General features: G+C 34.3%; 1 pseudogene; it reads right to left on the bottom strand.

The window, feature by feature from the left end:
* Window positions 1-10,911: 10,911 nt before the first annotated feature.
* The window catches only part of LOC135275247 (uncharacterized protein C12orf50 homolog), a 65,942-nt pseudogene continuing 61,219 nt past the window's right edge, over window positions 10,912-15,634 (bottom strand).

Raw genomic sequence — 15,634 nt, 5'->3', positions numbered from 1 at the left:
TAGTCAGGTGTGATGGTGCACACCTGTAGTCCCAACCACTCAGAAGGCTGAGGTGGAAGCATCACTTGAACCCCAGAGGTTGAAGTTGCACTTAGCCAAGATCATCCCACTGCACTCTAGCCTGAGCAACAGAGCAAGACTCTGTTTCAAAACAAAACCAAAACCAAATGAGATATCACTTCATACTACAGTGATTGCAATTAGTACTTTTTTTTTTATTAAAAAGACAATAACAAGTGTTGACAAGGATGTGAAGAAACTGGAATCTTCATACATTGCAGTTGGGAATGTAAAATGTTGCAACTACTTTAGAAAACAATTTGACAGTTCCTCAAAAGGCTGAACATGGAGTCATCATAAGTCCCATCTATTCCATTTTCAGCTACATACAAAGGGGTGTAAAAATATATGTCCATATTGTACAAATGTTCATTTGTACACAAATGTTTATATCAACGTTATTTATAACAGTCAAAAAGTGGAAACAACCTAAATTTCCATTCTCTGATAAATGGATAGATAAAATGTGGCATATTCAGACAATGGAGTGCTATTAGGCTATAAAAAGTAATAGAGTACTGCTGCATGTGAGAGCATGGATGAATTTTGAAAACACACTAAGTGAAAGAAGTAATTCACAAAACAATAATGTATGATTCCATTTATATAACATAACAAAAATCTATTTGTAGAAACAAGAAGGAAATTAGTGACCGTGTAGGTTTCAGGAGTTGGGAAGAAATGAGGAGTAACTCTTAACGGGTGTGGATTTCTTTTTTGGAGTGATCCAATGTTCCAAAATGGAATATTGTTCTTTGATCCATTTTGAGTTAATTTTTGTAATGTGATGCAGTTGTGCTACTTAATTACTTTGCATGTAGCTATCTAGTTGTCTTCGCACCATTTGTTGAAAATACTATTATTTTCCCCATTGAATGGCCTATGTACTCCTGTTGGAAATCAATTGAACATAAACTGATTCATATAAAAGTTTATTTCTTGTCTTATAATCCTGTCCCAATGGCATATAGATCCATTTTTATGCCAGTGAAAATAGTCTTGATTACTTCAGTTTTGTGGTAACTTGTAGATTTTGAAATCAGGAAGTGTAAGTCCTCCAAATTTGGTTTCCATTTTCATCATTTTTTTCACTATTCTGGACCCCTTAAATTTCCATATAAATTTTAGAATCAGCTTCTCAGTTTCTGAAAATAAGTCCATTGGGATTTTGATAAGGTCTGCATTGAACCTATGGATCAATTTGGAGAACACTGGCATATCGACTACAAAGTCAATCTATGAACAAGCATAGCTACATTTTTCAAGGTTTTCTTTAATTTCTTTCAACAATCTTTTGTAGTTTTCAGAATACGAACTTTGCACATCTTATGTTAAGTTAATTTATCAGTATTTTTTCCTTTTCGAAGCTATTATAAGTGGGATTTTTTCATTTTATTTTCAGTTTGTCCATTGCTACTGTAAAGAGACACAATCCATTACTGTATATTATTATTGCACCCTGCAAAGTTGCTAAACTTATTTTTAATAATTTTTAGATTTGCAGAATTTTTAAATAAAAGATCATGCTGTATCCAAATAGAGACAATGTTGCATCTTTCTTTCCAATCCGGAAGCCTTTTAACTGATTATATTGCAACAATTCCCTGTCTTGACTATAAATGATAATGATGAGCATCCTTGTCTTTTTCCCGATCTTAGGGGTAAGCTTTCAGTATTTCAGCGAGTACGATGTCAGCTGTGGATTTTAAGTTTTTTTCTGTTTCTAGTTTGTGGAATATTTTGTGTAATGTATGTGTGTCAACTTTTATCAACTGCTTTTTATTCATCTGTTAAGATGATCGTGTGTCTTTTACTCTTTATTATATTATCATGGTTTATTATTATTATTATTATTAAGGAAATTTATTTTGGGAAGTTAAATTAACCTTGTTTCTGGGTTAATCTCACTTGGTTATGGAATATAATCCCATTTTAAAGCTGTCAGATTTAGTGTAATTGAATTTTGTTGAGTATTTTTCAGTGACTGTATTCATAGAAAAAGCTGGGTCTGTAGTTTTCTTGTAATGTCTACGAACATCTCGTAGACATGAGTTGGAAAGCATTCCTTCATCTTTTGCATTTTTGAAAGAATTTGTGACAAATTGGTACTAATTCTTCTTTAAATTTTTGTTATAATTCAATATTGAAGCCATCTGAGCCCGATTTTAATTGTGGCAATGTTTTTAAATACTTAATCAATCTCTTTATTCCTATAGAGGTATTCAAATATTTTCCTTTTTTCTAGAGTCAGTGTTGGTAGTTTGTGTCTTCTAGAAAGGTTTCTATTTTATCTAAGTTATCTAATTTGTTGAAATATAGTTGTCCACAGTATTGCCTTTTAATTCTTTTTATTTTCATAGTATTAGGAGTGATGTCTCATCTTTCATTCCTGATTTTAGTCATTTCAGCCTATCTCTCCTTTTCTTGGTCAGTCAAGTTAAAGATTTTTAATTTTCCTGATTTTATCAAAGAACCAACTTTTGCTTTCCCTGACTTTCTCTATTGGTTTTCTTTATTTATATTCTCTAGTTCATTAATTTCTGCTTTAGTTTTTATTATATGCTTCATTCTATTTGCTTTGGGTTTAATTTGCTCTTCTTTTCCAGTGTCTTAAGGTATAAGGCTAGGTTATCGATTTGAGATTTTTTTAAAATATATAGGAATCTACAACTTATAAATATTCTCCTAAGCACTGCTTTACTTACCTGCCATGAGTTTTGGTATGCTTTGTTTTACTTTTATTAAACACAAAGTATTGACTAATTGCCCTTGTAATTTTCTTGTGATATCTTGGTTATTTACATGTGTATTATTTAATTTCCACATATTGATGATTTTCGCAATTTTTTTCTCTCTACATTTGAAACCATTATATTCAGAAAACATACACTGCACAATTTCCATCATTTTAAATTTATCTGGGTTTCTCTTATCACCTAGACTGTGATCTATACTGGAAAATATTTCTAGTGCACTAGAGAAAAACATCTATTTCACAACTGTTAAATGGAATGTTTTGCTGAAGTATCTTAGGTCTAGTTCCTTTACAGTTGTCCAAATCTTTTATTTTCTTGTTTACAATTGTTTGCATGGTATATATTTTCTATTCTTTTAGTTTCAGCTAATTGTTTCTGTTGAATTTAAAAGAGTGTTTTCTGTAGACAGCATATAGTTTTATCTTCATTTTTATTCTCACAATCTCTGCCTTTTGATTACATTTTTTAATCCATTCACAATTAATGTTATTGATATAGTTGGATTCAGGTACACGATTTTACCTTGTTTTCTATATGTCTAATGTCTTTGTTGTTCTGCTGTTTCTCTTTCTTTTACACTGATGAATATTTTCTAGTATAATATTTAATTCCTTTAATCATTCCTCATTTTTCATAGTATTTTTTCATTTGCTCTATGGCTTACTAAATATTTCTGAACATCAAAATCTATTTCATATTTATACTAATTGAATTCCAGTGATATATAAGAGGTTTCTCCTATATAGGTCTATTCCCACTTCCTCCTTTCTGTGCTATTATTGTTACATACGTCACATTTCTATGCATGACAAACCCAATAACACATTGTTATATTTATTAATTAAGATAATTGTATGTCTTTAAGGAGATGAGAGGAAAAAAGGTAAAGTATGTTTCTATAGTTTGTTCTATAAATAGAGACTAATCATGTTTTTATTTATAATTTCTAATTCTTTTCACCTGTTCCTATGGATTTGTGTTACTATCTGGTGTCATTTCTTTGCCATCATACAGTTTTGCTTCCATCTGCCTCCTTTGTGTGACTATTGTTGAATATATTACATTTCTAAGTATTACTGGCTTAAAAAATATAATTTTATATATTGTTTTACAAACTTTTAAAACAGAGTATAGAAGGAAGAGAAATAGGCCCTTATGATAGTTTTATAGTTACACAACTACCTTGATCAGCATACTTTGTTTCTTCATGTGGATTTGAAATACTGACTCAGGTCACTTGCTTTCCACCTGAAAATTCTACTTTAGTATTTAAGGTATGCATACTGGCAACAACAAATTCTCTGTTTTTGTTTTCTGGAAATGTTTTCATTTTGCCTTTAATTTTGAAATACAGCATTTAAAACTAGTTTTCTGGACAAAGATTCTTGGTTGACCCTTTTTTTTCTTTTGGCCTACAGTGAAAACTGCCTATATTGTTTCTGACGATAAGGTAGCTGTTAATCATACTGTGGTTCTATTTTATGTAACAAAACATTTTTATCTTGTTGTTTTCCAGAATTTGCCTTTATCACTGGTATTTATCATATTTAACATGATGTGTCTGGATGCAGATATATTTGTGTATATCCAACTTAGAGTTTGTTGAGCTTCTTGTATATGCACATTAACTTTTAACCAAATTTGAGGAATTTCAGCCATTAGTTTTTCCTTCCTTACATTTTGGTAAAATGCCTCATATTTCTCTTAGGCTCTGTTCATCTTTCTTTCATTTTCTCTTGGTTTTTCGGATTGCATAATTTCTGTTAATTTATATTCAAATTTACTGGTTCTTTCTCTTGCAGTTCTCTAATCTACCCTTGAGCCCTTATACTATATTTTTCCATTTCAGTTATTGTGTGCTCAACGCCAAAATTTCAGTTCGTTAGGGTTTTTTCATGGTTTTTACCCATTGATAGTCTCTACTTGTTAAAATGTTCAATGAGCATTGTCTGCTCATGAACGCTTTTCAAAGAAGACATATACACAGGCAACAAGCATATGAAAACATGCTCAACATCACTAATCATTGGAGAAATGCAACGCAAAGCCACAATGAGATACTATCTCACACTAATCAGAATGGCTACTATTAAAAACCAAAAAATAACAGATGCTGGCAAGGCTGCAGAAAAAAGGCAATGTTTATACACTACTGGTCAGAATGTAAATCAGTTCAGCCATTGTGGAGAGCAGTTTGGCAATTTCTCGAAGAACTTAAAACAGAAATACAATTTGAACCAGCAATTCCGTTATTGGGTATATACAGTCTACTGTGAAGACACATGCATGCGTATGTTCATCAAAGCGCTATTCACAATAGCAAAGACACAGAGTCAACCTAAAGGCCCATCGATGGTAGGCCGGATAAAGAAAATGAGGCATATATCCACTATGAAATACTACACAACCATAAAAAAGAATGAGATCATGTCCTTGGCAGCAACACGAATGGAGCTGGAGGCCATTTTCCTAAGGGAACTGACACAGGAATCGAAAACCAACATTGCACCTTCTCACTTACAAGTAGGAGCTAAACATTGAGTACACATGGACACAAAGAAGGGAAGAACGGCCACTGGAGCCTATTCAAGTGCGGAAGATGAGAGGAGGGTAAAGATTGAAAACTACCTATCAAGTACTATGCTTATGACCTAGGTGACAAAATAATACATACATCAAACCCCAGGACATGCAGTTTATCTTTGGAACAAACCTGTATAAACCAACCTGTACCCCTGAAGCCAAAATAAAAGTTGAAAAAAAAATCGATGCACAGTTGAACATCACATTCCTCTCACAGGAGGCATTCTATTGCCTCCTGTGTTTCTATAAGTGAATTACACATTTCTGTTTTTTTGCATGTATCATAATCTTTTACTGAAAACTCAACATTTGTGACAATGATCTCTCGCCTTAACCTGAAGCTTGTTGCTGTTTGCTTTTTAATTTTTGAGTGACTTTGTTGAAATACTTGAGTAAAATCTATTTTCTCCCACAATATGCAGCCTCTGTTGTCATTCCTCAGAGGATGTAGCCTTGGCATGTCCACAGTAAACAGGGATAACAAGGGCTTTAGCAGGGTTCATTTTGCCCCTTGCCCTATTTTCTCCGCTAAGTTGTCCACCTCTACTGGTATCACACTGAGATATTAGCTTCCATACATTGCTAGCTTAATGCTCTGTTGTGTCATCAATGTATAGGGCATAAATTGCTCCACGGTTTAACCTGAGCAAATTCTGACTCCTTCAGAGAGCTAAGCTTGGAGGCCAATCTTCCAAGTTTGTTCCGATCCCAAAAGAGCTATTTTTAATTGTCTCTTTACCAGGTTGTCTTTGGTAAACTTCTAGCTGGTTTGCAGTTTAGTTTGCTCCTCTCTCAGAGAGACTAGCCTCCTCTTAATTACTTATCTCGAATCACCACTGTTTTCAGAGCATCCATAATTTTAAACTTCCCCACACTATGTTCTATTTCAAATAAATTTGGTTTTTCTTTGGAGCGCTTCAGAGTTTTCTACTCTCTACCTGCACAAAATCTCAGTGCTAATGCTAAGAGCAGGGATAGTCACTAAATTCTTTTGGAGTGACACCCCTGTTTTACAATTGGGGCATGAAGCAGAGGTGCTAATTTCTGGTCTTTATGACTTGTGCCTCCTGGCATGGGACCTCCACCCATGCTCCATCTGAGGCAAAGGTAATTGGGGTCCAATGATTCCTAGTCTGCTGCATGTGAGATAGAACTTTTGCTTTATGCATGGGGCTGGTGAAAACAAGATTCAAATCTCTTGGAACTTTTGCTTTATCAAGGGGCTTAATGAAAACAAGATTCAGGCCTGAAAAATAGAGCTCTAGCAACATGGAGTTGGGAACTGGGGAGGATAAGAAACGTTAGCAGCTTTCTTCCCCCCCCAGACACATACTATAGTTCTTGACTAGAATCTAGACATAGAAAGAGCTCTATGTTCTTGGCTCCATCCATTCAGAGTAGAGCTTCCGTCACACTAAACTGAGAGGTGGTGAAAGGAGTGGGTCGTGGTTCCAATACAACAGACTTACCATTTCTACTGGCTTTAATTAAGATTATCGTTCTTGTATTTTTAAAGTAGATGATAAGTATCAAATAATTATAAGATGTCATTAGACAAATTCATAATAAGAATGAGAAAACTTTTACCTTTAACGTCAGTATTGAAACAATGTTGAAAATTACACCCTTTGCAACTATTTAAACTTATCATTTGAAAGTTTAATGAAAAACGTCTTAGTGGATATTTCCTCACAAATAAAGACCATTGTTCATCACACCTTTCTATTACATGTGTTTAAATACACATCAGAGAGAGAAAGAGATACGATGGGAAAGAGCACATTTAGTTAACAGAAACTACACAATTAGAAATATGGAATAAATCATTCAAGTAACCAAGTAATGCAGTAAAACTTCAGACACTGGTAAGTTTACCTCTCTGCAATGATTAAAACAAAAGTGTGCTGAATTTGACAGATATTATTATATCTTTGTTAATTAGAGTAAATTTCCTATGAGATCACAAATACCAATGGTCTTTGCATTTTAAGAAACTACTATAATGCACTTTCCATGAATTTATACATAGATAATTTTTGTCACCTTGATTTTTCTACCCAAAGCATAGCTTCATGTCACTAAGATCAACTTTGATGTGATCACATGTATTTCACATAACTCTTTTGAAAACTATATTTTTAAAAAATATTATATAGTAATTATTATTTTGGCTTGTTCTTTAACATATATTTTTTGCTCTCATTTTAGGTCAAGTATATCAGGGCATTTTTTAGGGAATCACCTTTTTCCCATTTTCAATCTACTTAATGTGAGTAACGACGACCCCCGGGACCCAAAGATTAGCTAATCCCCCAGCCTGAACAACTATTAAGGATGAGCATGATTTCTACATCGTTAGATGAGGTTCAATACTCAGGCTTTAGCTGAATAAGAAAGACTTATTTCTTCTGATGTTAATTGAGAATGATGATGCTAATGAAAAGACTGATTACTCACTCTTTGCCAAGAATTCTAAACTATTGAGTATTTATCTGTTAAACGTCTAAAACCCAGTGACAGATACTATTACTATCTCTACATACAGATGAAGAAATTGGCCCACAGAGATATTAAGTTGTCCATGTTTATAGTGGCAAACATGTGGTAGGTTGATGTTTCAAGCTAATCTGAGCTAGAGCTACTATTCTTAATCTAAGCCAATTCTGCTCCAAAACCTAGGTCTGGAGCTTCTGGAGTAACTGCAGTATATAGAGAGGGAGAGAGGGACAACTGGCTAAGAGCCAAGAGTTGGTGAAGGAAATATGGATCCAGCCAGGTCTGGGGTCAGCTCTGTCCCTAATCTCTTCAATTATATTAGCCAAGAATTCCAGTTTTCCCATGAATAAAATTGAGTTGGGTTTCTCTCCTTAAAACCAGTAATGTACTGGAGTGGGCTCAGATAAGCATGTGAGAACTGAGAAATTTTCAGGAATTTTGCAAGTGTACTGATGTCACATTTATAGCTTGAAATTGGCTGTAGAGAAACTGCTTTACGCTAATTGTCAAATGTGAAAAACCAGAGCGATTTTGTTTTGGATTTTTTCCAGTTGGTTTTTCTGGGGGAGGGGAGCAAGGTGGGGAAAAGAGCCAGTTGCTAAAACATTTAGCACTACTCCATCGTTTATGACCAAGACAGTCTCTACAAGTACTTACAATAGACTATCATATCACATCATATCATGCCAGGGCATTTCATTCATGAACATCTACTTTACATGCTTTCTCAATTTTCAAAACAATTTCTGTTTTTTAAAAACAGATGTCATAAACATTATCATCATAATGCAGTATTTCCTACTCCTATAAATACTTCCATAGCTAGAACACACATGCAATACAAAACAAGTAGGTTAAAAGAAACTTTTGTATAAACAAATTATTTATAACCAAACAAGTTGTTTTTATTTAGATTCACTAGGAATTGGGCACTGTCCTTCTCTTGTCCTTCAAAGAGTACAAGAAATGCTAACTTTTGTAAAATTCACAGAGCGGAGGTTCTTCACAAAGCATTTTTCTTCCCCTTTCACTAGTTCTTTAAGGGCACCCGCATGGAATTGTTTGCTTAGGGCATTAGGGCAAATCTATACAATGCTTGTGTAGATTTTACAATAACTAATTGATCTTTGTAGTATTTTTGCAAAAAAAAATATTTTAATCTAAACGTAATTAGGAGGAAACAAATGAACCAATCACCTTAGAAGATATCCTACAAAACAACTGGCTTGAACTCTTAAAATTTATATGACATGGGGCATGTGCAGTGGTTCATGCCTGTAATCCTAGCACTTTAGGAGGCCAAGGTGAGAGAATTGCTTGATCCCAGGAGTTTGAGACCAGCCTAGATAACATGGTGAGATCCCATCTCTACCAAAAATTACAAAATTAGTTGGTCATTGTGGCATGAGCCTGTGGTCCCAGTTACTCAGGAGGCTGAGGTGAGAGGGTCACTTGGGCCCAGGATGTCAAGGATGCAGTAAGCTGTGTTCACACCACTGCACTCCAGCCTGGGCAACAGAGCAAGATTCTGTCTTTAAAAAGACACATGTATAGGACAAGGAAGGAAAAAAAATCCTGGGAAATTTTTAAAGAGATATAAGATTTTTAAAAAGAGATTAAATAGAGACATGACAACCAATTGCAATGAATGATGCTTAATTGGAAATTGGATGAGAAAAAAAACCAACAATTTTACGGCTGTCGTACCCAACGTTTGGTCCCAAGAACCTACGAGCTTATTTTAAATTCAGAACCTCAGCCTCCAACCCATATATACCGAATTAGACTACAATTTAAACAACATTGTCAGGTGATTTTTGTGCATACTACATTTTGTGGAAACATTGCTATTACAAGCATTATCAGACAAGTAGAAAATTTTGATACAGATTGAATATTAGACATGGTTGATTCTATCAATTCTATCAACATTGATAGAATTCTCTATATATGATAGTCATGTGTGATTATATCGGAGAATGCCCTTGAACTTAGAAGGTACATGCTGAAGTATTTAGCAATGAAGTGTGAGAATATTGGCAACTAACTCCCAAATGGTTCCAAAAAACAAAAATAAAGAAATACGTATTTGTACATTTTATGCAGATATATAAATACAATCAAGGAAAAAGAGAAAGTAAACATGACAAAATGTTAATTGGTGAATATAGGTGAAGAACGCATGGCTGTTCACTGAACTATTCTTGTAAATTAAAGAATAGTAAACTATCTTGTAAGTTAAAAAATGTCTCAGAAAGTTGGGGAGGAAACAAAAGTATAATGAAGCATCAGTTTCACTGGTGGTCTAAGTGGTGACTGAGAACTGTTTTGGTTTTTGGTGGTTGTTGTTTTAAGCTCACCAGTTAATTCTAATGTGGAGCCAGAATCGAGAGCATGGGGGTGAGACAAACATCAGATGGGGTACCTGGGCTTCTGAGCTTCATGTAATGTAAGGGAACATGTTTCAGAAAAGAGGGAAATATATATTGAGAAAGAGAAAAGAAACCTTATTTAATGGAAGTACACATAACTCAGAAGTGCTATAATATCTCACTCTATACTGTAAATTAAAAGGGAAAGGGAGTCTTCTACTAAATATGAAGAACTTTAATAGCTTTGAAAAGAAGTCTATGGGGTAGGATGGGATAGAATTAGGCCCTCAGAAGGCAGAAGCCAGATCAGGAGGTCTGATGCATGGTCATTCAAATGACAAAAAGCACTGGAGTATACTTTAAATGTCATGTCTAATTTTTTTGTGAGACGCTTTTAGAGTCAGACAGAACTATGTTTAAAGTCAGAAACTGCCACTTATGAGAAGTTTTATATTGCCTAAGATATTTGGCCTCTACACCTCATTTTCTTTATCTGTTAAGCCAGGAGACTATACCTATTTGGCCAGTTTTTATGATGATTAAATAAAATTAGGCATGAAAAGTGCTCAGTATAGCACTGCCATATGGAGCAGGCTTAACAGATTATTCTAGCCCTAACACTGGGTATGTGATTTTCTTATTTCTTATACCTCCACTTCGTTTTTTAAAAGCCGTAATGAAACTGCAAGTTTACACGGTCCTATAAAGCAAGTTGTGGAGGTCTTAAACATGACTGACAAATGTTAAGCCTGAAGAACGAATATTTGAGTTCCTGCTTTTATTTTTTTGTAGGTTTGGATACTCTTTGGTCCTTGGATGAGAATGGATGCAGTATGTAGTCAGGATAAAGAATCTCCCAACCAACACAAATTATCCCAGGGGCTACCATTCGGTGTGCTGTGGCATTTCCTTAAGCCCTCTCTTTCTTCCCCAGAGACGAAAGAACTAAGTTGAAGAACTTTTACCCTTATAACCATTATAAATTGTCTTCTTCTTTTCTGAAATATACACGCACGCAAATTAGCCTGTGTGTACTGACTCAAATATTCAAGTAAAATATTTATTAAACTATTTAAAAACAATTTATTCGCAAGTGGCTTTTCAAGACTTCACATAAAAGGCAGGTCATAAATACATAGGCTAGACATTCTAAAGAAAGCTGACCAAAGTTTCGTTTAAAGTGGCCAAATCAGTTGTCAAAGGCATCACTGGACACTGACTGAGAATAAATAATTATCAAGTGATTCCATTCAATTGTTCACTACAGAATAAAATGGCAACTAGCCAAGAAAAGATGAGCAATTTCCATGTTCAAGCTAGCTACTGTGTTTGGAACAAAATTTTCTTCAGCAAATTTAAGAAAAAATAAAAAACAGTTTGTCTAAGAGAGTACACTAACCTCTAATGTATACCATAGGAGAAAGAAGAAGTGCCTACCAGGCTTGCAAAGAAAACATCAATTGTACTCAGAAAATGTCTAGGGAATTCTTATGGTAAATATAAACAAAATTATGTTTTCTTAGCATTCTCAATTGGTTTAGCAGCTGTTGGCTTTTAAACTTAGAGATAATAACCAGAGGGATTATGTTGTCTTTTAAAATTCCATGGTTTAGAAACATGTAAATAAAATATCTTGGATGTCCTGTCAGCCTGTACCAGCCAATTTGTCTATGGTAGATATAGCAGAGCCTTAATGTCTTGTGTTAAGACACAGTTTAATGTATTTGCTTTGTAGCACAGCCAAAAATTCATCTAACATATTACATACTTGCTGCAATTACTGTTTGTTGCCCAGGAGAGAACTGTATAAAAACCTTTTCTGGTAAGAACGTAAAAATAGGCAAAGAGGAACACAGCAAAACAGTCGAATTAAATTACTAGTAGACATGATAACTACTAAACTCCAAGTAATTAAATGTGCATATATATCTTGACATTTTTATTTATCTTCATGTTTTCTAAAATATTCCTTGCACTTAAAAACTTATTCATTTTCAGAACTGCATAATACATTAAAACCACTTATAAATAGTTACCTGTATATATCTTCTCACGTTTTGAATAAGTTTTTGAAGAAGGAATTCGTTTTGGCCAGGCTGAACCATTATATGATGTTGATATATATTTGTCTGAGGGAAAAGAATTCAGGATTAAATATTTTAGAACTTTAAAATCATATTCCAAGGGTGTTTCAAAGTTATAAACATCTCGGGGGGAAGCTATTCTCTAAGGAATTTATTTTACCATTTCAAAGCTAAGGCATCAGGGATACAAGTGAGTTTATTAAGACAATTTAAGTTATAAGTGAACATGGTTACAGATTATTAATTGGCTGTTCAGTGCTTCAAATAAAGATAAGATACAAGAGAGTATGATATCTAAACGTAATAAAAATTTTCACTGCATGGCTTAATCATAGTTTTACATAAGTTCTGCTAGTGTCTGTTTGAGCTTTTATTTAAAAACTGTGAAACTTTGAAGGTACAGCCCAAGTCCTGTGTCCTTCCATGAAGTGACTTCCATGGTTGCACTAAGTAGCATGATGAAGTAGTGAACTCACTATCCCAGACAGCCAAAGCATTTATATCCTGACCTGGTCCTTCAATACTTATTTTTCTCTGACATAGCTACATTTCTAATACTATCTAACAATGTTATATTTGTGTTTTCAAATATTACTATGCAGCTGTATTCTCAAACATGATCCACAATACCAATAATTTGCTTTTCTCTTGTGTTGACATTTGCGCTAATGGTGCAAAAGAAATACAGAGTATAAACTCTGGCACCTTCATACAAATCTAGACATCGACAACTGTTCTAGTACTCATTGTATTCTTCACAGCCATCCACTTGCAGTTAAACAATAATAACAATAAATAAAATAATAATAATAAATAAAATTAAAAGCCAGTTTCACCTAAGAATATCCTGATTTACATATACACATTCCTATATCATTCTAAAGAAAAGAGAAAAATAACTCAAATAATGCAAATGTCTATTTAAATTGTATAAGAAACACCTACTATGTACCCATAAACAACATGTTTATATACACCTACTACGTACTCACAAACACAAAATGTTTATGGGTACGTAGTAAGTGTATATAAACATTTTGTGTGGGTACATAGCAGGTATATAAAAACATTTTGTTTGTGGGTACATAGTAGGTGTATATATTTCTTAAATTATAAAAGAAACTAAGAAAGATATAGTCTTATGCTTCCAAAAGCACAAAATATTCAGAACTCCACTAATCAGACCATGAACAAGGAAAAATACAAACATGAAATCATACAGAATTGAGCAGCAGTTTGTTAAGTTGAAAGAAATGAAACTCAACTTCAAAAGAGCAAAATCCATCTGAGAAACAGGAAGAAAAAGAGATTTGGTTCTCTTCTCCCTGGTAGCCTTGTACTTCCAGACATATACTATGACTTTGCCTATTACATGATGAAATGATGAAATCTATACATGGTGAGAGGGATGAGAGGTTGTCAAAAATATGGCAGTTAATCCCCAAACTAACCCTTTCAGAAAATAATCATGACGGCCTACAGAAATGGCAAGGCACTAGTCTGATGGTGATAACTGAACGATGTAGTTAATGGAACAAGAAAATGTCAGCCATTTAAAAACAATGCTCCAGAGTGGCATGAAGCTGTCCAGGGGGAATAAAGTGCAGTGCTCTGATAAAAGAAGAAGAAAAACCCTCTACGGAGGTGCAATGTGAACTCATTGCACTCACAACGTGAGTTTTCTTCCACATCCCTTAAATCACGTGCAGGAGTGCACATGGAAGAAATCTTCTCACTAGTTTCTATGGTGGTGATGGCCAGGAAAAAGAAGAGGGGAGTAGGTAGCAGTGAAGATTAGCCAAGCCATCAGAAAATTCCATGGGAATGCCAACCACAGACAAAAGTAAACCACATCAAGAAAGGACCTCTCACCTGGACTGACGTTGGGTTTGGGTTCCTTGTTAACATGGACTTCATTGTAGGACCCCTGTGTGGGCCTGCTGCGGGGAGGTGCATTCAACGAGACACTCCTGACGGCATCTCTTTCAACGTGAACATAAGATGCGTTCTCAGTATTTCGATTTTTATTATTGCGATGGTAACTCATTTTATTTTGGGGACCTGGGGTCTGTACTGCTGTAACGAAAGGCAGGAGGGAGTGAGGAATAAAACACAGGCTGGTTTCACACCCATAAATAACATATTGCACTGTAAGTGCTTGATGGCATAATGGAAGCCAAAATAATGAAGTTTAGAGTTGAGTTGACACCTAAAGTAACATCTATGTCACATGACACTAATTTGTTTTTCAGGTAGAAGATATCTGATATTTACTCTCTTTTAAAATTACAATTTAGAAATATCAAATGTATGGACACTTTACCTCTCTGCATTCCAGAGCCAGGAAAGTTCTTTGGTTCATCATAAATCCATTTTGTTTTTTTCCCACCTTTAAAATGAGGCTTCCTCGGCTGGACATCGTTCACTTAGAAAAGATACAAATTTTACAGTTTTTGTAAGAGATGCTTTTATCTTTGAAATTACTGTGGGTGATAATTACATATCTGTGCATTCACATGTCAAGCAAGAGTAAAAGATAAATGTACTACCCTAATACTTTACTTTTTAGAAAAAAAGGTGATTTATTTTTAAGTACCAAAAAAATCTAACTTGGAAGTAGTTTGATGAGATAACCTTCAATAAGTAGCTTTCCTCAAAGAAAAATACTTTTCTCCAAACGAATGTGTGGATTCTTTTAAAGGAACATAAAATTGCATTCAAAATATAGTTATAAATATCATTATAATGCTATTATTAAGTAGTTTTAGAATCATTACTTTCAACATGAATCTTTTTGTACTTTTTAGCCAAAACTACTACTTCTTAAGAAGTTGGATTAACGTAAAATACTTTCAGTGAATTTTACCTTATTCTTTTAAGGTGTTAAGTTGGGTGTACAGAGAGTTTGGTCACGATTAAGTAATCAGAATTTGTAACTTCTAAGAATATTAAATTTTCACTTTTTATTTGCATATTTTCACATCCAAAATTTTATATGTATTCTCAGTTTTTCAGGAATTTCTATGGTACATATTTCCAGAGAATTCTCAAACAATTTTGTAGAGGGGGCATTCTCTCACTTCACTGTGCGGGGCTTCTGAAAAATCACAAGTGACCACTGCACAGAGAAACTGATCACCAAATGTGCAGTGTAGATTATACTAGTTTTCTACAGTAGACTAATACATCTTTCTGTGCTCTCTCAGTTTAAGCTTTAAGCCCTCAATAAAGATCTGATTCACTGTCCCTTCCTCAAACATCATGGCCCTGCCCTACTCCCAAG

The sequence above is a fragment of the Aotus nancymaae genome, unplaced genomic scaffold (genome assembly GCF_030222135.1).
Source record: "Aotus nancymaae isolate 86718 unplaced genomic scaffold, 86718_ANA_hifiasm-v0.15.2.pri h1tg000016l, whole genome shotgun sequence".
Taxonomy (NCBI): Eukaryota; Metazoa; Chordata; class Mammalia; order Primates; family Aotidae; genus Aotus; species Aotus nancymaae.
The sequence above is the reverse complement of the archived record's forward strand: the minus strand, read 5'-3'. Positions and strand labels throughout refer to the sequence as shown.